The sequence below is a fragment of the Lissotriton helveticus genome, chromosome 11 (assembly GCF_964261635.1).
Source record: "Lissotriton helveticus chromosome 11, aLisHel1.1, whole genome shotgun sequence".
NCBI lineage: Eukaryota > Metazoa > Chordata > Amphibia > Caudata > Salamandridae > Lissotriton > Lissotriton helveticus.
In genome coordinates, this window is record NC_136072.1 from 549,405,847 (window position 1) to 549,432,253 (window position 26,407).

The 26,407-nt window shown below is 45.0% G+C and overlaps 1 protein-coding gene across 4 annotated transcripts in view; it reads right to left on the reverse strand.

The window, feature by feature from the left end:
* SORBS3 (sorbin and SH3 domain containing 3) overlaps window positions 1–26,180 on the reverse strand; it is a 349,900-nt gene extending 323,720 nt beyond the window's left edge. For 3 of the 4 annotated variants that reach the window (XM_078666295.1, XM_078666296.1, XM_078666292.1), the window contains exon 1: window positions 26,054–26,180. The gene's annotated coding sequence lies outside the window, so the exon portion shown is untranslated. Of the gene's footprint in view, window positions 1–4,841; window positions 4,978–26,053 lie in introns of those variants that run through there. The other variant, XM_078666293.1, reaches the window with a different exon arrangement.
* Window positions 26,181–26,407: the final 227 nt, after the last annotated feature.

Here is a 26,407-nt window from a genome sequence, read left to right on the forward strand (position 1 = left end):
GCCTCGTATGCCGGGTCGTCCTGTGCCGCGTGGACCCATTGGTTGATCACCTTGAGGTGAGCGGCCCAGTAGTACAGTTCGAGGTCGGGGAGGGCTATCCCTCCACTGTACCAGTCCCTGGTCAACTTCAATCGCGCAACCCTAGCCGGTTTGTCACCCCACAGAAGGCCGGACAGCTGCGCCGCTACGTGGCGGAAAAATGATACGGGGACCATCGCTGGCGTGTTTTCCAGGACATAGAGGAAGCGAGGCAGCGCCATCATTTTGAAGAGCGCTGCTCTACCTAATAGTGTTAAGGGGAGATTCTTCCAGTGGCGTACGTCCGCCTTCAGCCTTTCCAGCTGGGGCTTAAGATTAAGTTCCATGAAGGTCGAATAATCCCTCGTGATCCATATCCCTAGGTACTTAAAGGAGATGCGTTCTATGATCAATTGGCAATCCTCAGGCAAGGCTGGAAGGTCGCCCTGTACCATGAAGATTATGGACTTGGACCAGTTTAGTTTGTAGCCCGAGGCTGTACCGTGGGTCTCGCACAGTGCCAATAGGACCGGGATGCTGTTCGTGAGGTCCATGAGGTAGACGAGCATGTCGTCGGCATATAGGGATACTCTATCTTCCCAACCACCTCCCCATTGTATGCCTTTCAGCAGCCGGGTGGTTCTGATAATTGTGGCTAGGGGTTCCAGCACTAGGGCGACTATACTTTTCAACCCAAATAACAGGCCCACAGTTCAAATTATTTCCCTATACTAAGTCACCACTAATCCTTTTTGGGTTCCGGAGTAGCGTGCTACTCGCCGACAAGTGCTTCAACATCTTGCATGGGGTAGTAAGCGCCATATAAATGCAATTACAATTACCACTGAGTGGTGTGGAGTGGCATTGTGTGGCGTGAAGTCAAGTGGAATGGCATGCTGCGTCATGGAGTGACTGTCTGGCATGAAGTAGGGGGCACTGTGTGGCAAAGACTGGAGCTGCACTGTATGGAGTGGCATTGTGTGGTGTGCAGTGGCATTGTGTGGTGAGGACTGGAGTGGCATTGTGTGAGTGGAGTGGCATTGTGTGGCATGGAGGGGCATAGTGTGGAGTGGCACTGTTTGGAGAGGCTTTTTGTGTGTCGTGGAGTGGTACTGTGGGTCATGGAATGGCATTGTGTGGCGTGGAATGGCACTGAATAGAGTAGAGTGGCAATGTGTGGCGTAGAGCAGCATTGTGTGGCGCAGAGTGGAACAGCATTGTTTGCATTGGAGTGTCACTCTGGCAAGCAATGGTGTGGGGTGGAGTGGAGTGGCATTCTGTGGCCTGGGGTGGACTGTTATTGTGTGGAGTTGAGTGGCCTTGTGTAGAGTGGAGTGGCATTGTGAGTAGTGGAATAGAATAGCGTAAAGTGACATTGTGTGGAATGGGACTGAGTGGAGAGAAGTAGAGTGGCATTGTGAGAAGCTGAGTGGCAATGAGTGGAATAGCTTGGAGTGGCATTGTGTGGAAAGGAGCAGCATTGCGTGGAGCGGCATTGTGTGAAGTGGAGTGGCGTGGAGTGGCATGGCATGACACTGTACGGAGTGAAGTGGCATTGTATTGAGTGGAATGGCACCGTCTGGAGTAGAGTGGCATGGCACTGTGTGAAGTGAAGTGACATTGTGTTTCATGGAGTGACTGCGTCGTGGAGTGGAGTAGAGTGGAGTGGCACTGTGTGGCGTGAATTGGCATTGAATTGTATTCTGTGGAGTGGAACTGTGTGGCGTGGAATGCAGTAGAGTTGCATTGTGTGGTGTGGAGTGGCATGGAATGGCACAGAGTAGAGTACAGTGGAACTGTGTGGAGTGGAGTGGCATTGTGTGGCATTGTTTGGAGTGGAACTGTGCGGCATGGAATAGCATGTGGCATGGAGTAGAGTTGCATTGTGTGGAGTGGCACTGTGTGGCATGGAGTGCAGTTGAAGTGTGTGGAGTGGCATTGTGCAGCGTGGAGTGGAGTAGCACGGAGTGGGTTGGAATGGCATTGTGTTGAGTGAAAAGAAGTAGAGTGGCATTCTTTTGTGTGGAGTGGCATTGAGTGGAGTGACAATGAGTAAAGTAGCATTCAGTAGAGTGGAGTGGCACTGAGTGGAGTGGGATGGAGGGTAGTTAGGGTGACTGGATTTTTAGATGCAAAAACCAGGTCAGGCCAGATATAAAAGGAGGACTGAAACCTCTAGTCTTAATTCTATGTCTGCCCTGTCCCGGTTTCTGTGTAGCCTTGTAAGTAAGTAAATGAGTGTGTGTGTGTGTGTAAGTGTGTAAGTGTGGGTGTGCGCGTGTGTAAGTGTGTATGTGTGTATATATATATATTTTTTTTTTCACTGAATAAAGAAAAAGGTTACAGGGATGTTATAGTTAGGCTCAGATTTTATTTGTAAAAAACGATAGACATTCAGTAGTTATAGTTACCTGAGGTAACTATACCTTTCACCCATGCAATGCAATACTTATGACCTCACATATTACATCACTCGTGACATGGTCAGTGCAGTACGACTTGACCTTTGTCCCGAAAACTGGGGCACGTAATTAAAGTAAGGAAAAGTGCTGGGACGACGGGACAGTCCACTGAAAAACCAGGACTGTCCGGGAAAATCAGGGATGTCTGGTTAACTTAAGTGGAGTGCCACTGTACGGTGTGGAGCAGAGTGACATTGTGTTGTGTGTAGTGGAATGGCACTGTGTGGAGTAGAGTGGCACTGTGTGGCGAGGAGTAGAGTGGCCTTGTGTGGCGTAGAGTGGGACAGCATGTTATGTTATGTTAAAAGAAATTTCTTAAGCGCACTAACACCAATTGGTTTCTTGGCGCTGTCAGTGATAGAGGATGGGAAGTGGAGTGACATTGTGTGGTGTGGAGTGGCACCAAGTGGAGTATCATTGTGTGGGGTGGAATGGCACTGTGTGGTGTAGAGTGGCATTATGTGGCAAGGAGTGGAGTAGCAGTGTGTGGCATGGAGTGGGATAGCGTGGAGTGACATTGTGTAGCGTGGAGTGGCATTCTGTGGCGTGAAGTAGCACAGAGTTGAGTGAAGTGGCACTGCGTGGAACGGACTGGCACTTCGTGGTGTGGAACTATGTGAAGTGGAGAGACATTCTGCGTCGTTGAGAAGAGTAGCAATGTGCGGGGAGGAGTAGCATTGAGTGGAGCGAAGTGGCAGTGTGTGGACTGGAATGGAGCAGGTTTTTGTGGGTTGGAGTGGGGTGACATTTTGTGGAGTCGAGTGTCATTGCATGGAGTGGAGTGGCATTGAGTGGTATGAAAAGTCACCAGAGTTGCCACTAAATTGACCTATTGCACTTCAAAGATTCACCTGGGCTAGAAAGTGCTATTAAATGCAATTATAATACGATACATGTTAGCAATTATCCCAATCTACAACCTATGTATACATCTGATTCAGAGAAGAAAGCGGGATGTGGAAGGGGAAAGCTATATATAAATGCAATTTTAATACCATACAATATGTCGCCAATTATCTCAACCTATGATCTACGTAAACATCTGATTCAGGGAAGAAGCAACAAGGACGGGAAGAATAAAGAAAATAGTACCCGAATCACAGCAAGCAGTGGATGGACAGCGGAAGGACACTAATCAAACAGTGCTTGGTCTATGCGCTGAAAGAAAAGGAAGCGGCACAGGCAAGCGCTGGCCAATCAGGAGGCAGACAATAAGACTGACCATTAAACCAACGATGGTACGCAATGGGCAGGTTTCAAGACACTTACCCCTTTACCCCTTACAGCAACAGGCCAAAGGGCAGGCAGGACCTAAAAATTATTCTATTTTGGATGGGCAGCCGTGGAAGGTCTCTAAAAGAGAGGCGATGGATTGATATCTGGGTTTATTGAGGTTTACGCTGGCACGCCTTTCTGCACAATCTACAATCGTTGAATGGAATATGTGGGGAGTCCCAAGAGTAGGGAGTTCCCACAGTCTAAGTAAGCAACAGCTGATGTGGTGGGGCTGAACGCCTGCGCCGCAGGGCATGCGTTAGCCGGTCCCTACCTCACAGGTTCACAGCTTCACTGACACACGTTACAGACAGTGTCAGGGATACCAACCATCAGAAACAGACACGCTCCCAGCCCTAGAGCACTGCACAGCTCTTATAATCGAATATGCACTGAAATCGGAAGGCTGCAATGCTGATTGAATGCATAGGGTCCAGGGCCCATGCACACCTGCTGTGCAGCCGAGGCCTACCTTACAGAGGGCCCCACAAGATCCAGGACTCATCAGCAGAAGCCAGGGGAGCGGCTCCGGGTGTGGACGTGAAGGCAGGGGAGAGTCCCGCCAGCGCAGCCCCCTGGCAACAACACAGCCACAAGCTTCCAAACATGACTCACATCTCAGCCACATGGTAAGTCCTCTGGGAGGCAGGAGAGTGAGTGTGGAGGGAAGGCTGCGGCTCACGCCCACAGCAGCGAGGGCAGGGAGCCAGCGGAGGGCCAGCAGATAGGGGTACGGGGGTGGGGTCTGGCAGAGCCCTAGCGGGGGGAGTGGGCTGGGACAGAGGGGGCGCGGAGCGAGCCGTTAAGTTGTGCATAGGGACACACATTATGGCACAAGGGTGAGGGGACAGTATGCGGGCGCAAAGACCGCGCAGCAGTCTGAAGTGACGAAAAACGAGGAGGGGTGAAATAAAAAGAAAATACGTTTAAATAAGTTCATGCTGAAGAACCCACTAATTGAAAGAACAGCCAGATCAGAACATTCCCTGAAACTCCAACTCGGTTAGTGATAAAGTTCCCTCTTCAAAATGAGACCCAGGCCAGTTACGCACCAAAACCTGCATAAAGCGCTCTATGCCTCCCTACCTTCTCCAATCTCAGCTCAAGAAACGCCCGATACCCGCAGATGCGCAGCTGTCACTCGGTGCCTGTGTCGTTGAGGGCCACAGCTCCTCCGGCCAGCGATGCTCGGGGCATCTCCAGGGCCCCAGCCCGCTCCTCCAGACCCCCGTGCCGCCTGGGACCCTGTCACTGTTTCCAGTGGTATTTCCACTGCGTGGGAGTGGGAAGAGATTCCAGGGAAACACTGAAACAATTAACCAGGCAGAGCAAGCCTCCTCCCTACTCCAAAACAGATGATGTGATGCATAGGCAGGGCCCTCAAATGCCGGCAGAGACGGGCCCACGCCGGGCAAAGGGAGGGGGGGGGGCGTGTGCGTGCAAAAAGAGATAGAGCGTGAAAGAGAGAAAGAGGAGAGGGGCAGCGACTGAGGAGGAGGGGAGAGAGAGAGAGGGGAGACTGAAAGGGTGATGGAGAAAGAACGAAACTCAGGAGTACTGAGAGAGAAGTTCAAAGGGGGCTGGGGGGAGGGAGACAGAAAAGAGTGAGAATAAGGGAGACTGATGGAGGGCAAGAAAAAAGAAGAAAGGAGTTGGAGGAGGAAGAGAGAAAGAAATGGGTAAAGGGAAAAGAGGGAATGATAGGAATGGAAGAAACTTCGTCCAACTGAATTCTTTCCCAGGGTGTAAAAAAACATCCGAGACACGCAATGTGGGAAACGAGGTCCACTTTCTCAAATGTGGACCAAATATGCGCTGCTGCCACAATAAGCAATTTTGCCGGAAAACCACCATCTCTACGGAGTTAAAAAATGAACACGCTGACGAAAGCATGCAAAAACGCAAACCAATGTAGCCAAAAAAAAAGAAGTATTAAACGTTCTAGTCTCCGACACCGGCAGATGTTGCAATCTCATGTGTAAAGTCGTGGCAATACTTTAGAGTCGAAACGTTTTAGCAACATGTGATGATCAATTAGTCACGCTATTATGCATGATTACAGTGGATTTCAAACATATGCTCAGCAGTAAACAAGGCGTAAACAAGATTCCCGATGGTGGTATGCCTCTGCAGGCCCACTTTATCAGGCTTACACCGTTCTGCATTACTTACGTACATCAATAAGTTCACTGTGACATGATTGGACTCTTTCTGAACCTCACACACAAAGCCCAATGCATCCCAAGCAGAACAAGCTATAAACACACACCAAGGACCATGCACAACAAAAGTGATAACCTCTTACCCGACAGTGCAGTCAGAGGTATGACGCTTTACTACAAATGTATAATACAGAGACTTCTCAAGGTCTCCAGAGCGGAGAGAGGAAGCCAGTGCAAACAGCAAACCTGGGGTGTGACTGGATGAAATTTCAATGCCCCACTTAGCACGAGAGCAGCTGCTGACAGGCCTAAGGATGAGGTTATGATGTGCTAAGAAGTGCAAGGTGTACACAACTTCCATTGTTCAATCTAGGTTCAATTAGAGAATGGATAGCTGCAACTCTACCTGCGGGCCTGAGGCGTGCCAGAATTTCCAGAATTTTCTGCACTGAGGTCTGGGATAGCCCTGGAAGGGCGACACTGCGCTAAATCACAATATTTTTTAATTCTCTCAAGTGGGTGAAGGTTGTTTCCTTGTCTCTGCAGCCTGAAGGAATGGAGCCATTGCCCCTCTCTGATGGCCAAAACCTTCATCTCAATCCTATTTGGATGCAATTTTAGGTAGTGGATGCCCAAGCAGCTCTGGACTGCCAACTTACACAGGGAAAATGTTTGTGAAACAATCCCCTATTGGCATCTAATCAGAGGAATAGCCAAGTGTCATCGCCAGACAGGCACAAGACGCAGCCCTTGTATCAGGTGAAGTGCTCCACAAGCTCATCATGTCTATTATGTAGACTTGACGACAGTGTGGAGCCAGTAGAACTCCATAGGTCCAAGCTCTAGGTTCAGAGCTGTAAAGTGGTATGGCAACTATCTGAGCGCGGTCTATGAAGGAGGATTCAAACCAGGAACGTAAAGGACCAGCCAGGTGAATTGCTTAAAAGAGGTCTAGGATACCAATATGTGCAACAATATCAGACGGCTGAGAGTTCAAACTAAACCAGCGCACACACACTGTAAACATCTGACACCATTCTCAAGTCATCAAGTACTGAAACAAAAGCCCACCTAGAAATCAAAGGGTATCAGTAGAGTCAACGTTTTCTGGGTGTTTTTTGGGAAACCACCACTTCCATCATCTTTGATGAGGCTAGGAGAAGAAACATGGAGCTGGGTTAGAGTTTGGCGGTGATGGAAAAGCGCTTCTGGCTTCATGGAGAAAGAGCACAATCAGGATACGAGTCCAAGAGGGGAATTTTTTCCATTATATTGATAATAGGGTGTACTATATGGATTCTTCTAAAAATGTAGTACCTTCTCCAGAAATCTAGGGATTTTCCATTACCAAGCAAATCAAAATCAAACGGAAAGGTTGGTGGTTAGCTGGGTTGGCAAGGTCCACATCAGGATTCCCGAGTAAGGCAGGGAGCATGTCAAATTGTAAAAAAACAGAACATAAAGCTTCCCGTCAGTAGAAAAGGATTATGGATATAGCATGGTCAAGGTCCCACAAAAGAAATAATCTGTTAACGTAATACTAAGGCTAAGAGATTGAGAGGTGACCCTGAATTAATAGACACAAGTGCACGCACTTGACTCGTCAAAATGACCAAAAGTGGAGAGGGAAGAAGCAGGGAAAACAGAAAGATAAAGTTGATCACAGAGATCATATTTACAGTATTACGACTAGCTTCGGAAGGAGATGGCTCTAGTGTCACACCAAATATTACTTTTTGTTGAACGGTGGCCTTGTACATGTGGGTAGAGCATTAGATGTTTCAAGCTTATCTAATGTTGTTTACATAGGACCTGAGTAGGTTCCAATGAGGAGTGCAAGAATCTTGATTATAAGTGTTCAGCATGTAGTGTTGGAAGCTTCCTCCTTAGATTTCCATTGCAGTAGAGAACAAAGGTGCCGATGTGAGACTTATTTGGGTGATCTTATGTTTAAGAGGAGAAAATGCAACCAGAGTTAATGCTGGTCCAATTGGAAAAGAAGCCATGTGACTCAGGGCAATTTTCCTACTGGAACAAAGAGGAAGGGCGGCAATTAAAAGCCGGACTCTATACAGGATTAAAATATTTCGGTTTTCAAGAAGATTTTCTGTGAGGAAGCTGAAAAATGTGGCACAGCGCCACAGTCTTTGGCAGAGGGTTCATACCTTTTCTGTAATAAGAGCTACTTATGTTCAATGAAATTATGTAGAGCTACTAGTGTTATTAACGGTGTATAGTGACCACATCAGACAACATTACATTAGTGGCGACCCATGCAAGAGACTGTCAGAGGCGATTACCTCAGTGCATCAAGCAGGGTTCTCATAAGTAAGGCAAGAAAGGTTTTATAAACTATGACTGTAGATATAGTTTGGAAATTTAACAATGTTTATCCAAACATCTTCTGAGTACTGAAAATACATATATTTTCATCTTGAATACACACTTTTCTATTTTGGTATACCTATGATAATTCGTCCAAGCAATAGCCTCTAATTTAGAAGGTTGGGCTGCACATACGAGAGCTACTTTCATGTAGATGGAAAGCTACCAGCTCACAAGCTACTCGTTGGAGACACCTGATCTACAGAAAGGAACTAAGACTCAATAATCTTATTAGATTGTAAAATGAAAGTGAAAATAAGGTATATTAAATTGGACTGGCCAAGTACCACTTAAGCCAACAAAGGGGTGTTGGGGGCAGTGAGACAACCACACGTGACGGTGCAGTTAGATGAAACATAACTGTCATGGTGTTGCTGTCTTGTTGATGAGCAAGTCTCTGACCTGGCCATCAGGCACTGGCTGCTATCATGATCTGGGCACTGTGCACAATGCTGGGGTGATCAGGCCTGAAATGCCCTGGGAGTCAGGTACACCTTTCCCTAAAAATCAGTAACCGCTTGCCTTGGCGACCAGACACACAATTAACTGATGATCAGGCATAAAACTCCGGTGATCCGGCACACTAAGCTCTAGTGATGAGGCAAAATTCGCTACGAAAATCAGCTGTAAATAGCCCTGGTGAACAGTCATACTTTCAATCAATGCACATGTGGCCAGACAATCTTGATAGCTTCTCTTGTGCTCTGAATGGTAATACCCTTTTAACCAGGAGCACATTTCCTAGTGATCACGCACAGTATGTCAGGGTTATCAAGTACAACTGTCCTGGCGGTACACAATGCTCTCGTGATTAGACACTTATTTCTTGAGTCACCAGATAAACCCTGTCCTTACGATAAAGCATAATGTGCCTAAGTGAGCCAACATAAATGCACGGACTGACTGTAAGGTCCTCATACCATGGTAATCAGATTCATGGTAACCTGAATTTAAGGGCCCTGCTGCCCTGGTAATCAAACACATGCCACATTCGTGAACTGGCCCTCAGTGCCCTGATGGTCAGTCAGGCATATGTTGGTACGGTAAACATCCGTGCCCTCTTCGTAGTGGTGAACAGATCTACTTTGGATATGCACTTGCCACTACGCACAATGCGCACCGATAAATGGGCACTAATTGCTAAGGCAATTACCAACACACCATCCTAATGATCAGACTCTTGTTGCCCTGAAAATCCAGCACAATGCCCTGGACATCTAACACCATACCAAAAATCATGCACCAGCAGCCCTGCTGATCTGGAACGTTTTGCCCATGTGCGGAGGTAAGCAGTGGCCTGTCAATTAGGCATATCTTGCCAGAGTGATTAATCAGAGCTTACTGGTCATTAGGCAGAAGTTAATCTTGTGATCAAGAATACATTGTCATCAAAATCAGCAAAACCTAGTTTTATGACCAGGGACATGTTACCCTGGTGATCAGGTCTATTAGGCCCTGGTGATCGGGGTAGCGCTTATCCCTGTGATCAGAAGCACTATGGAATTATGGGCAGGCATTCTTTGACCTCATGATTAGGCACACATTTCCTCTCATGATCAAGAAAATGTTGCTTTAGAGCTCAGGCACACTTCGGCCTAGTAAACAGGCCTAGTATGCCAATTGATCAGGTACTAGGTACCCTTGTGATTAGACAAGTTATGATATTACGAGCAAACATACTGTTCTCTCGTGATTTGGAACATTTTGCTTTGGTCCTCAGGCACACTCCGCCCTTGTAAACAGACAAGCTTTGCCTGGGTGATCAGGGGCAGATATCATGCACTATAACCTGCTGATCAGGCAAAGCCACTCCAGGTGACTACGCACCACTTGTCCATTAGATAAGGCACACTCGGCATCCTGGTAATTAAATTCATACTGACTTAGTGATCACAAATGGAGATCTAGTGAGCCATCACACATTACCTGGAAGATCAGCTACACACCGCTTGTGCGCCCAGGCCAAGTTGTCCTGGTGACGCGACACATTTTAGCCTTGGGATGAGGTACAAGTCCACCTGCCCAACATTTTTTTTTTTTTAATATATTCATTGGGTTTTTCTTGATAAACAACAGTTACAATTTGGCAGAGTCCATCAAGATGACAAACACAGCAGTATATAGCATGAGTATTACATTGTGTAAGAAAACACGGAACAGGAGATAAGCAAGTGAACATGGAACAGCAATGCACTTGGAAACTCGGCCAATGGGTCACTATAAATGTTGGGAGTGTACTGCCGCAATAATATAAACTGGGGATATACCCATGAACTGGGGCAGGGTTGATGAACCAGGAGGCAGCAGCAAGTCACGTCTGTGTAGTGGAGAAATAATGGATGTGGTCGGATAGAGAGGCCAGCGGTACTGTTTTGGAGGAGCCCATGGAGGTAAAGACAGCGGGCAAGCTGAAGTACGCAGTTCTCCATCATGGAGGCTGTGGATCATAGGGGTGGCGTGTAGGAGTCACGGGGGGGAAAACTGTCATTCCCCACCCCTTGTAGGAACTGTGAAAAGAGGGTAGCTTATGGGGGGAGGGGGGTGTTGGTTGCTTTCACAAGTGTCAAACTTCTTCATAGAGGGGGGTGTCCTCCTCAGCAGCGCCCCCTTTGCCTATCGCCCTGTACCATGCTGCCACCAGTGGGGCCGTTGGAGTGTGTCATGGGAGGGTGAGCGCACACTTGGCAAGGAGGAGAGCCAGGGATGCAAAGCTGACTCGTACCTTGTGTTGTTTGTGATGTTTGAAAATGCCCAAGGAGCACGCCTCCCAGCCGTATATGTCCGGTAGTTCTGTGACTTCCCACAGGGTGTTGTGCACAGACGTCCAATAATCATGTAGAGATGGACAGGGCCACAGTATGTGGGTAAGGTCTGAGACAAGGATATGGCAACACGCATAGTCCACCTGTGCATCAGGGATGTAGCGTTTCAATTGGGCCGGGGTAAAGTACGCTCTGTGTAGTATAAAGCACTGTATGTTTTTAAAACGAAAGTTACAGGAAACCTTTTGGGGGAATTCTAAAGCTTGCTCTCATTCTGTTGTGTACTACTCGTCCAAAATCGTCCTCCTACTTCTGCTTTGTATAGCTAGGTGATAAGGTGATGGCAGTCACCCATGGTAAGTATGGTTTGTAATACTGGATGTGTAGCAGGTTATGTCTCTGTGGAGTCCCACAGGGTATGGCACGTGATGGGAAGTTGCCTGTGGAGGAGGAACTGCCCTGGCAGGAGGCCGTAGTCTGTGGTTAGCTGTTCGAATGGGAGAAACGAACCGTCTAAAAAGAGGTCTCCCAATGTAAGCCTCAAGTGTACTGACCAGGATGCCATGTCCCTGTGCGAGTAAAAGCCCAGGAAGCAGGGGTGGCAATCAGGGGCAATGCGGGGGCGTATGTCGGCATCTCATGTGTAAGACGATGGATATGGACCATGCACGTCCGGGCTACTGCTACGTGCAAAGGCCAGTGGGAGGAAGGCAAAACCTTTGGAAGGAGAAAGTCCTGGATTGTTGACACTGGCAGAATTCTCGATTGACTGCATGTCTTGCCTAAATAGCGCCCGGCAGGCCAGCGCAACAGCCCCTGTAGTTGAGCTGATAAAAAGTATGTCTCAAAGGATGCGGCGCCTAGTCCTCCTCGGTCCACCGGCAGCTGTAATTTTCAGAGGGCAAAGTAGCAATGCATACTACCCCACCTGAGGGTACTTAATAGGGAATCGAGTTCTTTTAAAAATAAAAAGCAACACGATGACTGGAATGTTGGCAAAATAATTTAAGGGGCGGACCAAAATGACCATCTAATTTACCTATCGGGTCCAGAGGTAATGGTTGACAAATGTGCTCCTGAGATCTAATACTTGCTAGGGTCGTACGAAGGTTCACCTCATACAAGTCTAACAGGGTGTGGTAAAGGCGGATTCCCTGGTAGTAGACTACCGCTCGTGCCAGCAGAGGAGTGGGGTCTCCCTAAAGTATACGAGTTGTAGTGGCTGGTCAGAACAGAGCGCATAGATGGTTGACTACGTCTAGTTAACTTGAAGACTTGCGGCTGCAGCGTATGCAATTAGTGTGTCCCGTAACAGGGAGACAGGGAGAATTCAGATGTGATGTCTCTCAGATACAGTAGTAGGTCATCTGCATACAGTGATATTACATGCATTCTGGCCTCAAGGGGTATACCCCACTGTTGGACTCCTTCCCCTTGCAGGCGTATGGCATGGGGTTCCACTGCAAGTGCAAAGAGCAGGGGGAGAGTGGGAATCCCTGCTTGGACCCTTGGTCTACCGGGAAGGGGGTGGAAATGAGGTGGCCCAGAGGCCTGCCCAACATCTTCAGTCGGTATCTGCCATAACATAATCTGTTGATCACGTACACATTGGTCGGTCAATAATGGACCCATTGCCCTAGTGATCAGGCACATGGAAAATACATGTATGACGCTGCTAACAAATTACTGAACTGAAAACCAAATACTTGCACAACATCACATTTGAAATAAGAACTGGTACAGGGAACACGCAAGACCAGCCCCTCTGTTGTTGTACATCGGTAACGTATAGGTCAGAGACACAACACACTTAATCCAGTTATTCACTGCTCTTTCATCACAACAATGAAATACTACACTGTTTTCCTTGCTGTGGAAAAAAAAACATCAGGTGAACTGGTCTGTTCCTACAAGCAAAGGAGGCTTTACTAGACCTACCACAAAAGGGCACATTGCTTCAAAGGAAAATGCTTTTTTCAACATAAGGTCTGAAGAGCAAAGCAATACATCCCGGGACGACTTTTCAAATGAAAGAAAATTATTTAAACCTGCAATAAAATATAGAAAGTTCAGTACATACTCAACAACTGAAAAGCTGCACTTGACATCCATAACAGAAAAACCTTTTATTTTAATTTTAAAAGTGTAATCCTTATTGACACATTTACAAGCGCATTGCAATGCGTTCTAAACCCGCCTCGAACACTGACAAAAGCAATGAAAAAAAATGACTTCTGAAGTGCAAACATTTAAACAAGGCCTTGGTTTGTGCATACAATACAGAGGCTAGTAAAAAAAAAATTCTTTGAAGGTGTACTTTTCAGATGCAAAATAGACCCTTGCGCATTCTGATGAAGGCAGAAGGAAACAACTTAACAGATAACAGAAGGGTGAGACTAAAATACTCCAGTGGGCTGAATCAAGATATGACTTACGATTTCTAAATTCCAAAGCCGAAGGTTCCTGAGCCAAAGAGGTTTAAGTATGTTGAACCAATGCTCCCAAGAGTATGTGTAGAATACAATATATCATCAATGAACGGCACACGTGGGATTACATGTAGTACTTTAAATGGGCCGAACCTGTCCATTACTGAGTACCAGCACTTTTTTATTTTGAGAGGGAGAGTACCGGCATTTCTTAAGAGCAACGTAATACTTTTAATTGGAGAGTACCAGAACTTTTTTTATTTTGAGAGGGAGAGTACCTGCATTTCTCAAGACTGAGGTGATACTTTTAATTGGAGAGTACCGGCACCTCTCAGAAACAAGCAGATACTCTGGTACAGGATACCTGCACTTCTATTTTTCCATTTCAAGCACTGTTTACATGCTAAACCTTGAAACCTAAAAATGTATATAGATAATAAGAAAGTAACTTCTGGTTAAAGTATATGTGAGATACTTGCTTCTTCACTGGGAACAGAACATATGTATAGACATTCACCTGCTCTGTTTATGCCTTATTTCTGAGCATTGTCAGCAGACTAGTAGAAAAGCATAAACTATCCTTTGATAATGTGCATAACTATGGCGGTCATCGGTCCTTGTGTACAAAGACCCCATAATGGTAACTTTATGTCAGCACATCGTACACAGAAATATTGTCTGACATAAATATTGTATCCTAAGGATCGCCTACAAGTATATTGCTCCACTGAGTATAGCTTCTCTAATATTAACTCGAACTGGAGCAATATTTTTGTGAATGACATAAAAAGGAATTAAGTCCAGACAATAGTCTGACAACAATATTTCAGTACCATACCCATATTGGCTGATTTAATTTAAGTTTGGAGACACAAATAAAAGATACATTATAACAAAGAATTGTATAAAGTTGAAACCTAGTGATGTAGACAGCGTATAAACATATTTCGCACAAATTTATTTTTCTTCTTGGCAAGCATGTAAATCAGTTTCACAGCTCCCCTTTTGGTAATCCAGTCCAGTTGTTCATTCGCACCCAGATTCCCGCTTCCCACCCATACACACAAGCATAACTAATCATGCAAAGTCCAGCTCTCCTTCCGCATAGTGGGGGGTATTTTCCCACGTTTATTCAACAAAAGCCAACAACCAGTCTTGGTTTTTTCATATATACATACGTTTGGCTACTGAGTTTGGGATATCATAATATTTCCCTGAAGAGGAAATTCAGCTAAAATGATGACATCAGAAACAATAGAGAAAATATATCTCGTATTCACTAAAACTCGTATAGGAAAATGAGAGGTGTGGGTAATGTCGTACTGCAACAGACTTTCAGAAGCTGTTCACCAATAGACCATGCCCTAGCGCTAAATCCTAATATAGAATATATGACAAATTTCATCTTCTGTACTGTCTGAGCAGACCATGCACAGACGTTGTACTTCAGCTGCTGGCATCAACATGCAGCAATGCCTATAGTTCAAGTTATCTGCTTACAGGGACTGGAAAACACCAAAGGGATAAACTTATGAACATCCTTCTAGTAAAGCATTCTGCAACACAAGAGCTAGGAGCCGTTGTGAACTGGCCCACAAGAAAATTAGGAGATTTCCTGGGAAATTAGTTTATTGGAAAGCCCAACAGAGATCAGCCATTATGGGGCGGGAATGGACGGATACGACAGAGAGGGGACGAGGCTCCAATTTTCTTTTTCTCCAATATAGTGGACCTTTCTGCAGTTTTAATGTCTCGTGTTGTTACAAAAAAGAAGTGCTTTTGCCAAACTCAATGTACTCATTTTATGGAACTCAAAATGATTAGTGTACCCTTCTTGCCAGGATTCATACTAGGGGCGTACTAAATTTACTTTTGTGTAATTAAGCAAAATTCAGCAAAAATTACAAGATTAATCGAAATGAAAAACCAGCGTTTAGGGTAACATGTCAGCATGTAATATGTCTTAATACCTATTTTAGAGGCAAGTACAGATTTTGCACTCACAATAGAACAAAAACCTCAGGTGCTGCAAACAACCACTCACATTCTGGTATTTTGTGCTACACCCGTGCTCTTGCACTAACATTTTGCAGCATAATTGCACCACGTGGCATAATGGCAGAATTTAGAAAATTTCTCTGAGCAAACATTACGCAAAATGACACCAGTTTACACCAACATAACCAAAATTACGACCCGGCCTGAATTACTTGCAGATTAACTACAGATGCCAGTATCAAACGCTTAACGCACTGAGCTACCAAAAGGGATCAATGGGTTTATATGTAAGACTATTCATATGTAAAACATATATCCATATATGTGATTGAGGAAGATATTCGTGGCAGTGTGAGAAACGTATCCATTTATAAGGACATCAATATACATCTGAGAAGGATAACTATAAGGAAAGATATAAAAGTGCAAGAAGAATAAATATGTTCAAAAATATTATCCAAGTTCAATCAGGATATGTATGTGCATGAAGATTATCTACATGTAACAAGGGAATCCGTGTGTCGGAAGTATCTGTCTATGCAAGAAGAGTATCCTTGTATGAGAAGTATATGCACGTGTGCAAAAATATTATCCATGTATGAGAAGCATGTGCATGTGTGAGATATGTACGTGTGAGAAGAGTATTCATGTGCAAAAAGAGTATCTATGTATGAGACGTATATGTACGTGTGAGAAGAGTATCCAAGTATCAGTCACAATATCCATGTGCGTGAAGATTATTCATGTGCAAGGGCATTCATATGCATGAACTATATCTGTGTGGGCAAAGGGTATTTGTGTACATCACAGGGTGAGAAGGCTCACATGCACGAAGAAGATGCATTTGTGAAATAGACATGCATGGAGTAAGTCTATTTGTGAGCATGTGAGGAGCGTACCCATCTTCGGTGAATGTAAATGTAAATGTACAGGAATTTATATAGCGCAAATCACCAAGCGGTTTCTAAGCGCTTGCTTAGGGAACCCGTCCTGGTATTCCCCTGTGAGATAACCCCGGCAGGGTATCCGCAAGGTTAAAGCCAGGCATCCCGCCGCGAGGGGCCGTTATGGAGATTAAGCAAGCTATTGCCCAGAGTCGCAGAGTGTGAGCCCGTGAATTGAGTAGGCACCGGAGCGAGAATTGTCGAGTCCATGGACATTTTAGGACTCAAGACCCCGCCGAGCCAGGAATTGAACCCTGGTCCCGGGCTGACCTCTGCTTCCAGGTCTGCCTCCTCTAACCAGTGAGCCACACTTCTCCACATGAAGCAGAGGACACCACAACCTCCATTGAAGTTCTTGCAAAAAGCTCAATGCCAAGGAGGGGAGGTTTAACGGTTGCACATTTCCAATGTGGGTAGCAATTTTGGTCACAAACCACTGACGCATATTCTTGTGAATTGCAAGGAGGTGGGGACATCCCTTTTATGCAGCTTTCTAATTGTAATTCAGAATGATTCACAAAAAAAGGATCTTTGGACCGCAAAAGGGATTTAGAACATGCCCAAACATCATTTTGCTGCTTGGCTCCTGTCGACAGTGCTGGGCAGTGGTGAGATCCCAGTAGATTCATGGTAGTTGTGAGAGCAGCTGCTTATTTTTAACTAAAGTAGTACTGGTAATTGATGTCTGCAGGTCCGTAATAGCTGGGAAGAAATTGTGAAGGGCCCTTATGATTTCTTTACAGAAATCATACCCTTTTATCAACTGCTTGTCCTGGATAATGGCCTTGCAGACGCCTGGTTGGAGAACCTAGAATATTTATTGAGAACAGCAACATCCTGTCCTATTGAAACATGAGGCATGATGTGTTCTTCTCCATTAGAAACTGGGAGATTCAGTTCAACATCATCAACAATATTTTTATGCCAGGGAGGCTGAGACGTTCGAATCCCTGAACATTGGGAGTGTGCTAAAGGGGCCTCTAAAACTGTGAAATTCTAGAATACCCTCCAACTCTTCTTGATGGGCAAACTGGCACTGGTAAATATGATCTTACTACCCCGCTGTTTGTACGTTTTCCAAGAAGCCATGTTCAAAATCCCAAGAAAATACTTTGTTAAGTTGGATAGGTTGATTGTGAAACTGCTCTGGGCCTCGGGGGAGAAAGAGAGTGGGCCTGGCCACAATCAAACTTGCCTGGAGGCAAGGAGGGCTGGAGCACCCTTGCTTGGATCTCTATTATCTAGCGACTCAATTGCGGGCATGCAGTACACTGGTTCGATGAGGGAGAAAATTGGGAGAAGCGGCTGATGAAGGGCACATATGGAAAGAAAAAAGCTCTGGATGTTGGGAGCTGGAATCCAGGACTCAATCTCCTCCATGGTTGGGCAAGTGTGTTGAACCTGGGAGAGGGTAGTCCGGCCGGAGCTGTGGCATTCTCCCTAGGCACTGGACTTATGTGCCAGTTTGCGCAGATATCATGGACAATGTCCTTACGGGTGGCGTGCCTGGGGTTGCGACTGCGAGATCTCTAGCCAAAAAATAAATTTGTTACCCTAATAGATGCTGTGGAGGCATTTAACCTGGGACCGGGATAATTTTTGCAATTTGCTAAAGTAGCAGCTACAGCACGAGGAATCTGGCCAACTTTCCCAGACGCACCCCAGGAGTCAGGGACTCTGGTGATGCTGCTTGATATGGTTGAGGAGTGAAGGTTGATCTCACATGGCTACAAGGCACTGCTGGTGGAACTCCCAATATGCACCCTACCTACCGGTCCAGGATAGGTGGCATGAGATACTAGGTGTACCACTCACAGATAAAGTATGGAAGGGGGATACACAAGGGGGTGAAGAAGGCCACTACCAATGCGAGAATCAAATGAATCTAATACAAGGTAGTACTCCAGGTATATCTCACCCCAATGCGTTGTATGCTCTCTCCTGCCTGCACTGTTATGCGGCTGGGGCAGACTTCTTGCACATGCTGTGGGGGTGTCCCGATTTGGATGTCTACTGGCAGACTGTAACTGAGAATCTGAGTGTAGTCCTGGGATGGACCACCACAAGGAGATTAAACAGTGCTTGTTAGAATGATTCAAGTACGTAAAAAGAAAAACCTGAGCAGAAAATGTATATTCTTGGGGCTGGTGCTTGCAAAGCGTAGGGTGGCTATCTGTTGGATTTCCCCTAGCCCTTCCGCAGTGGCCTACTGGATGAGAGATATGGCAGAGTGGGCGGTGGCAAGCCACATGCAGAAATCTTGGAGGGACAAGAAGTTAGCTGATGACTTGCAGTATACGGCGGCAATAGAGATTGAACTGCTCAAGCCGCCACATGCTAGGCCACCGGGAAGAACACTTGGGCTTGTGATTACATGGTACAGGGCTAAAATTTGGAAAAAATTCCGGAGGGGGGACGATGTGTGGATGGGGGCAGAGTGTAGTGACTCTGAAACACCCTGGGCCTCAGGTGCATGGCGGCTTGTAAATCTGATTTCGCCTGATCCCCTTGGACAGCCTCTGTAAATCTCCTGTACACTGTCAAATGTGAATTGCAGGATAGAGCAAGTGGGTAAAGGGGAGTGGGAGGATCGGATGAATGTGACAGGCATACTAAAGTAACTATTTGTGTTTGGTTTGTTTAATTCAAATGCCAATAAAAATGTATACCAAAAACAAAAAATATTTATATGACCCACTCAAAACAGATGTGTAGGGGTCTCCAACCTCTGGAAAGTGCTAAACGGACTATCCATGTATGGATAATATGGTTACTTAACTTGTGAATATGCCCTAGCAGAGCATGGACCCAACAGAAAAAGAGAACAAGATCATGTTACTGTGATACAAACCGGATCACAAAAGAGTTAGCAATTGCTGTATGTCAATACAGTTGATCACTTCAGTGAAGTTGTGATAAAGTTGTTTCAATACATGTTGGAATACTTGATTGGGGCTTGGCCAGAGGTGCCTTCAGCATGTATTCAATCACAGCAGAATGTTTGCGGAATTTCATTCAATCCCTGTCTTACACAACCTTGACATCAATTAGCCCTTTGATTGGCAGTCAAGAGGTGATGATATGCTTAAAATAATGGACATTAAAGATTCCCCATACCTACAAATGCCACTTTCACATAGTATATATAAACTCCAGGCAGAAGCACCATAGGTTGGAGGTCGGGGTATGCAGTTTGTTTTTATAATGACATGTATACCCCGGATCCTTGAAGACTGAAAAATGTAAATACATGTTTCCCTTTCTACCTGACAGGTTGTGGAAGAGAGCAATGAAAGATACATCGACCTCGACCTCCCACAACTGTATGGTCAGGCACATAGTAAAACCAATGATTTCTCCATTTTTTAAATCTTTTTTTTGGAAGTAAGCAAATTAGGATCATTGCACATGCATTGTTACAAAATCATAGATAGCTGTGTGATCACCCTGTCAGGGGTCCCTTGGTACAGTTTTTATAACACAGAGCGACAATTTGTAGGCTTCTTACATAAACAAAGCTTTTTGCACTAGCTCACCCTTCATCTCAGGTACAACATTTCTGACAAAGCCAGCGGGCGGGCCTCACCTCATACTGCCCGACTTGTAGCCACTTCTGTGCGACCGTGGGAGTGATCCGTATGTAATTGCTACTCTCCCATCATCTTACTCCTTTTCGGTTTTTACCAAACAAAACATTTAACCATATTTTTGCTGACAGCATCTGGCGGTAAAGGCATCCTCCCTCTCATTATACTTTGGTGTCTTTGGTTGGGAGCCGAGAGAGGTTTTCACGTGTTGCTGCGTCTCTCAAGCCCTGTCCATAGCCGAGGTGCGTCTGGGTGGGTGAAAGATGAAGCAATGGGGGCATAAGTGAGGAGTATATTAGTGAAAAAGGCATAGTTGATCTATAGGGTCTCTGAGGCAGTGAAATGTAAGCTAGCTGGCGGCCAATACCCGGGTGCATGCTGTGGGGCAGGAAATGTTACCTTAGTGAGGGAGGGTGGCCTGGAGTTGTTGTCATTGTGGAGCTATGGGAGAGGGGGGAGCCCGCCGGGGAGTCAATCTGCATGGGTGTGAGGGTCCCGTTCCGTGGGCGACCAGTGTGATCTATACCCCCGAGTACTCTCCAGTATAAATCCCCAAGTCTCTAGATCTCTGTCAGCGTTCTCGTCCGTATGATTGCTCAAATTTACTATACCTCGCTTTAGGGGTGAAGCCATGCAACAAGACAAACAAAAGGTGCAGCAAAATAATAAAGAAAATAATGTCCAGATCGATTTGGGGAAAATGAAGGCAAATGGTTAAGTGGAGAAAATATAAGGGGGGTAGTAACCCTTTACCAATTTTGGGTACACATTATTTAAATGTGTAGCAGAAATGCCCAAAAACAGTACCAAAATTCTAATTGAGGTAAAGATTCCAAGAAGTTTGACTGCAGATGAAATTGGAAATCCATTAGGAGACAGAAGTGAGGCATGATTATTCACTAGAGAGTTTCCGTGCACCTCAAAAAGATAAAATAGGGCTGGTGGGCTAGAGCAAAGTAACTAACCTTGGTAGTTACATGCTGATTCACTGAGCTGGTGCAGCAGGCTTTAAATATGTCCGCAGGCAATTGACAACTGAAATAGGGTTTGTCTCTGGTTATTATAATGTGAATTCTACAGAACAGTCAACTTAAAAAAAAAATACCTGTCAGGAGGGGGCCGGGCTTTGGAATCTAAGGTGGCCTCTTGCGAGTACCATTTAAGTGGAACTTCTGGCCCCTCCCACCACTAGCCTCTAGTCTAAGCATAAAAAACAAAAAGCTTGCTGGGGCTGTTGCAAATTTCCTGGAGTATTTTCACACATCTTAATGGACATCAGCCGTCCGGTTTTAGCACCTTAGAAAAATCGCTAGAAACCCACTCTGTGAAGGGGCTCCCAGGTTCGCTTCTTTACCACCATGTGATATTGGTTCCTCATCGGATGACCGTGTGAAGGGAGATGATATTGTGTGACACACTGTAACACCATGTAAGTTGGCAGGTCTGCTTATGCCTCATGGCTTCAACGGTTCATCTGTGCCCATCAGACATTCGGATAAGTCAAAACTGCACAGCAACTGGGTCTCAGAATACTTCAAGTTAGACGCTAAATGGCAAATGCCCACATACACCAGTGGACACCATACACATCCCTCACCCCATTTGTCTATAGCCAAAGCACAAGGAGCAAGCACAGCAAGGACTATACGCTTTTAGGAGTATCCATGTGCAATCTCTTGGTTCTCCTTGGTCTTGCTACTAATAAAGGATCTTCTAGGACCTACACATCTGAAGTCTCAAGAAAGGTGTCAACATAGTGGGAAGGTCACTCTACTGGTCCGAGGTGTAAGTCGAAGAGCGATCTGGTGTAACTCAGGTAGTCAAGTTTCAGTCAGAGGTATTAACACAATATAAGTTTCTTCTCTTTCTTGTCTACAGGAAGCAAAAGTCTTCCAGTTCAAGAATTGCTGTGAAATTCAACAACCCTCAATCTCAGTAGACGATTAAGAAAAGGTTTTGACTGGTGACTTTGCTAAGCATTTTATGTCAGTTATAAGCTATAACTAAAACATGCACTGCCACTTTTACAGCTAAGTGACTTCAGCAAAATCTAATGAAACTTGAAAGACCACTAAATTGTCACATCTAACTTCATATATATCCAACATGGGCAAGCTCAAAGGCACTAGTGGCTCCTTAGCATTTTGTATCCGTGTTTCCATAGCAATCAATAATATTTGCACATGCTCCGTTTGGAGCCATTTTAGACGTGCACTGAAAATATTTGCTTTGTAAATCATACAACAAACATCACGTAAATATGATAAAAGTGTTCTCAAAATTAAAACAATTGTATTTCTTTAACAGAAGCTTAGGCATTATTAATATGTCACATTATAGCACTGCACTGATAAATACTTATTAACAGTGATAGTTTTTAAACATGAACCATTAGTGAACTAAGGCAAGACAGTAGTCAGGAAAACCCTGTACGTGGCCTAAGATTATTATAGAGAAATATTACAGACTAATAAATCAAACAATAGATTTTTGTACCGCTGGTTTTCTGAAGTCACGTAGTTGAAAGTGCTTTCATATGCAATAGTAAATAAAATGGAGATTTGGTCAAATAAAATATGTGCCTAAGCTCACATTGTTTAAGTAGAGGAGCTGAGAGTTATCCACGTTTTCTGATTTCATTTTATACAAATCACCCACTAAACAGGTATCTATTTGCATTTCTTTTTGTATGTTAACACTATGTGCAATTTTCTGCAGTTTCTATACAGTGAAAACTCGACCCAAAGGGATTGGAGTGCTTTAGTGAACACCAGTTATGTCATACAAAGTCACTTAAAAGAGGAATGCAAAGTAACCACATAATCTCCCTGAGCCTATCTAGCCTCACCTCTCACAATCCAACACCCACACAAACCCATTGGTTTCAACCAGAAGATGATTCAATCTTCCCATTTTCTAATTCTGTATGGTGTCATGATAACCATACAGATGCTATAGACAAACCTATCCTTCATCCTCAATAAATAGCACAAAAGTCTGGAAGAAACGGGGTATAGGTCTGAGTTTGTTTGCAGGGGGTGACCACTATTTATGTCACCACTCACGGCCTCTTGAGCACCGATAATTATTTTGAGGATGTTTGGGAACCTTGGGTGTCTTTCAACAGTAACTGAAAATGCATTCCAGTGCCCACTGCTGACTATTGTTTACTAATATTATATTTTGTTTCATTGCTGTACTGGGAGTGTGTCAACTTGCCTACACTTGATATTACCTGAATTTTTGTTGCTGTTGCCTTTCAAGGTGTGCTTCTGGGAGTGCTAGTGCTAGCTGTTCTGGCTAAGCCGTTCCAAGCAGAAATTCAATCATACATATACCTTACATTCCCATTGTGAAGAAGCAAGATGGAAAAATGTGCATTTTGATAAATGAAGGATCATGTGATGTAGCATAGCCATTTTTTTACTACCTGTATTACGTACAGCTCTTTACCAAGTTTTTAAGGAAAATTGTGATGAAAAACCTATTTTGCCACCATTTTTTCACAATTGCCTTGGGGAGGGTGAGCAACACACTGGCTGGGAGGTGTACTTGCCAGGCACACCACAAAAAGCACTGGACTATTTCATTCAGCACCTTTGGATTTTTTATCTAATTTATGTAAAAATATATATATACAGCAAAATACCCCATTTGTCTTGTTTAAAAAAAAAATGTTCTTGCAGGATAGAACCCTCCTTTTACAGTGTCAGCCTTGCTCCCTTGCTCCGATATCAGTTACATATGTATGCCACACCTCTTTCAAAGTTCACCAGTCACCACTGTATTTAAGAATGATATCAGTGTGTGTGCAAGGATATTCATGCTTGAGAAAAATAACCATGTGCTGGGATATTCAGATAGTAGGGTTTCTATGTGAAACTAAATCTTTGTGCTAGAAGGCTGCCCGTGTCCTATAAGACTATTGATTTGTGAAAAGACAAACCATATCCTAAACACTAACCATTTATGAGGGAAAAAAGTGTGTTTGTGTTGGTTTTTCCATGCGCCAGAAAATAGGCATCAGCTAGTTGTGCATCCACTTCTGAGAAGGCTATCCATGCAACAGGATAATGAGCAAAAATGATAGTCTCGTGTTAGGATTTCCATTTGCCAGATGTGCACTCGCCTATAAGAAAAACATTGATATGTGAGAAATATTCCTTGCACTAAACAGAAGTAAAATGCATGAAACTAACCATTTGTGAGGAAACGTGTGTGGGAGAGTGATATCTGTGTGCAAGAAGGATAGTCAGATGCAAGAATGTTATTCATGCAAAGAACATGAATCTGCTACAACAAATGCATATGAACGCTGCAAATCCATATGGGCTAAATATATTCATACGGGAGCAACATAACTTTGTACGAAACATATAACCTTAGGAAATAAATATTCACACATTGTGCAAGAATTATGGCCATGTTAGAAGAATTTTCAAGCGTGAGAAACATATCCAACGTAAGAAGGATATGCAGGTGATAGCGTAATACGCCCATACCTCTCAACTTCCCCATTTAAGGGCTTCACCCTCTTTGGACTTAACTACACCCTCATAACAGTCTACCTATCATAGCCTTCAATTGGATCACCCACCCTCTATGCCTTCTATAAAATTATTCATTGACATTGATTTCAGTGGGCTCGCCATGTAGAAGCACTCAATCACAAACACTTCTCGCCACCCCTAAAAGTTTAGAGGTACGGATAATCAGAGGCTTGAATGGCATTGACATTCCAGGCAGTGACTTAGCTATTCAGCCATGCAGCAGTTATGGCCCATTCTGTGGCGCCAAGTGTATGATGGGTTCACTACCATACAGGGCAACAGTTTAAAGAGAAAAACTGGAGATTTTTTTAAATAACTCAGAGATTTTTCCCCGCCCCCTCCATTGACTTCTATTGAAGAGGCAATTTCAGGCAGGAGCTGGGACATCTTTAGGATTTAGGGCCCCCGGGGAAGGTGTATTTTGGGGGCCCTGTCCGGAACAATTCTTAATGCATGATACAATTTCAGCTCTTTCAAGCTAGTTTTGTCCAGATCAGTGATAGTGCACAGGCACACTCCTCCAAATTCTAAATGTATTTACATCTAATAGTCAGGGATAGTGGTGTATGTTTCCAATATTGTAACACAGCAGCAGCTCGCAAACATTGCTGCAAATAATCTCTGTGACACCCTCCCATTTCTCATATGTGAGGTCCTGTTTTGATCTAACATAAATGTTTTATGGATGTTGGATGAGACAAACACATTTCCCTGCTAAGTGACTTTCATATGTTCTCACACATCACCCATAATAAAAGTAACTTAAAGGAAAACAGTATTTTAAACAATCTGTTTAAGAATTATTCCAGGTCAACAGGGCAAGACTCTGCAGAACAGGGGTAGCTCTATCTTGGGGTGGGCCCCTGAATGACTGGGGCCCCTGGGCCAGAGCCGTCCTTGACCATGCCTTAAAACGTCTCTGTGCGAGAGACAACCAAAATAAAGCCATTTTGGGCTTTAAAAATCGGGATTGTACCGAACGAAATCAGGTCTATTGGCATGCATTCACTAGATGTACCAAGTCGGTGGGTGCGGGATAATGATTTATTGTTTCCGTTAGGCCACTTTCGAAAAAGGGACGCACCTGTGCGAGAACATTCCACGGAATGTAGAAAATACAGTCTTGAAACTACTAAGGCCTTCCACGGCGAGGTTAGCGCCTTCAAAATAGTCCACGCGCCTCGGGCTTGGCTACTTTGCTTTGGGCACCCTACGTCTGTTGAGTTCAGGGGGCACTGAAGGAGCTGGCGTGTGCGTCAGCTCTGCGCACAGCACGCACTCTTCGGGGAGAGCTGATCATTAACGTGGGGCGGGGGTAGCCGATTCATGGGCTTACCCAACCCAGCATGGCGCGCTGCGCGCAGTGGGGGACTTCAGCAGAAGGGAGCGGCGCACGTAAAACACTACAGTCTTAACGGTGTCCCGTACACCCGAGGACCCCCGGGGAGGGGGGTTCGCTCCTGGGGAAGCACCGGGCTTACCTGCCCGCCGCAGGCAAGGATTTGGCTCTGATCTTCTTCCGCCCTGAGGTGATTTTATCCCCTCCTTCCTCCCGTCTCTTGCTTCCTCTGCTCTGCAGCTGAACTGAACTCTGAACTTGGATCCAAGACAAATATTTACACACAAAGCATGTAACTAACAAAGGTCACGCATGTTTTAACCGCTCAGCAACACGAGAAAAGGAGGGCGGGGCCAGGGCTAACACAAAGGGAGGGGAGTGGAAAGTTAAATGAAAGGAAGGAGGAGGCGATCAAAGGAGAGTTTTAAATAAAGAGAGAACGGGAAAGCAGATGAAGGGCGCAAGAGGGGATAGAAGGAACGGAATGGAAGGGGCA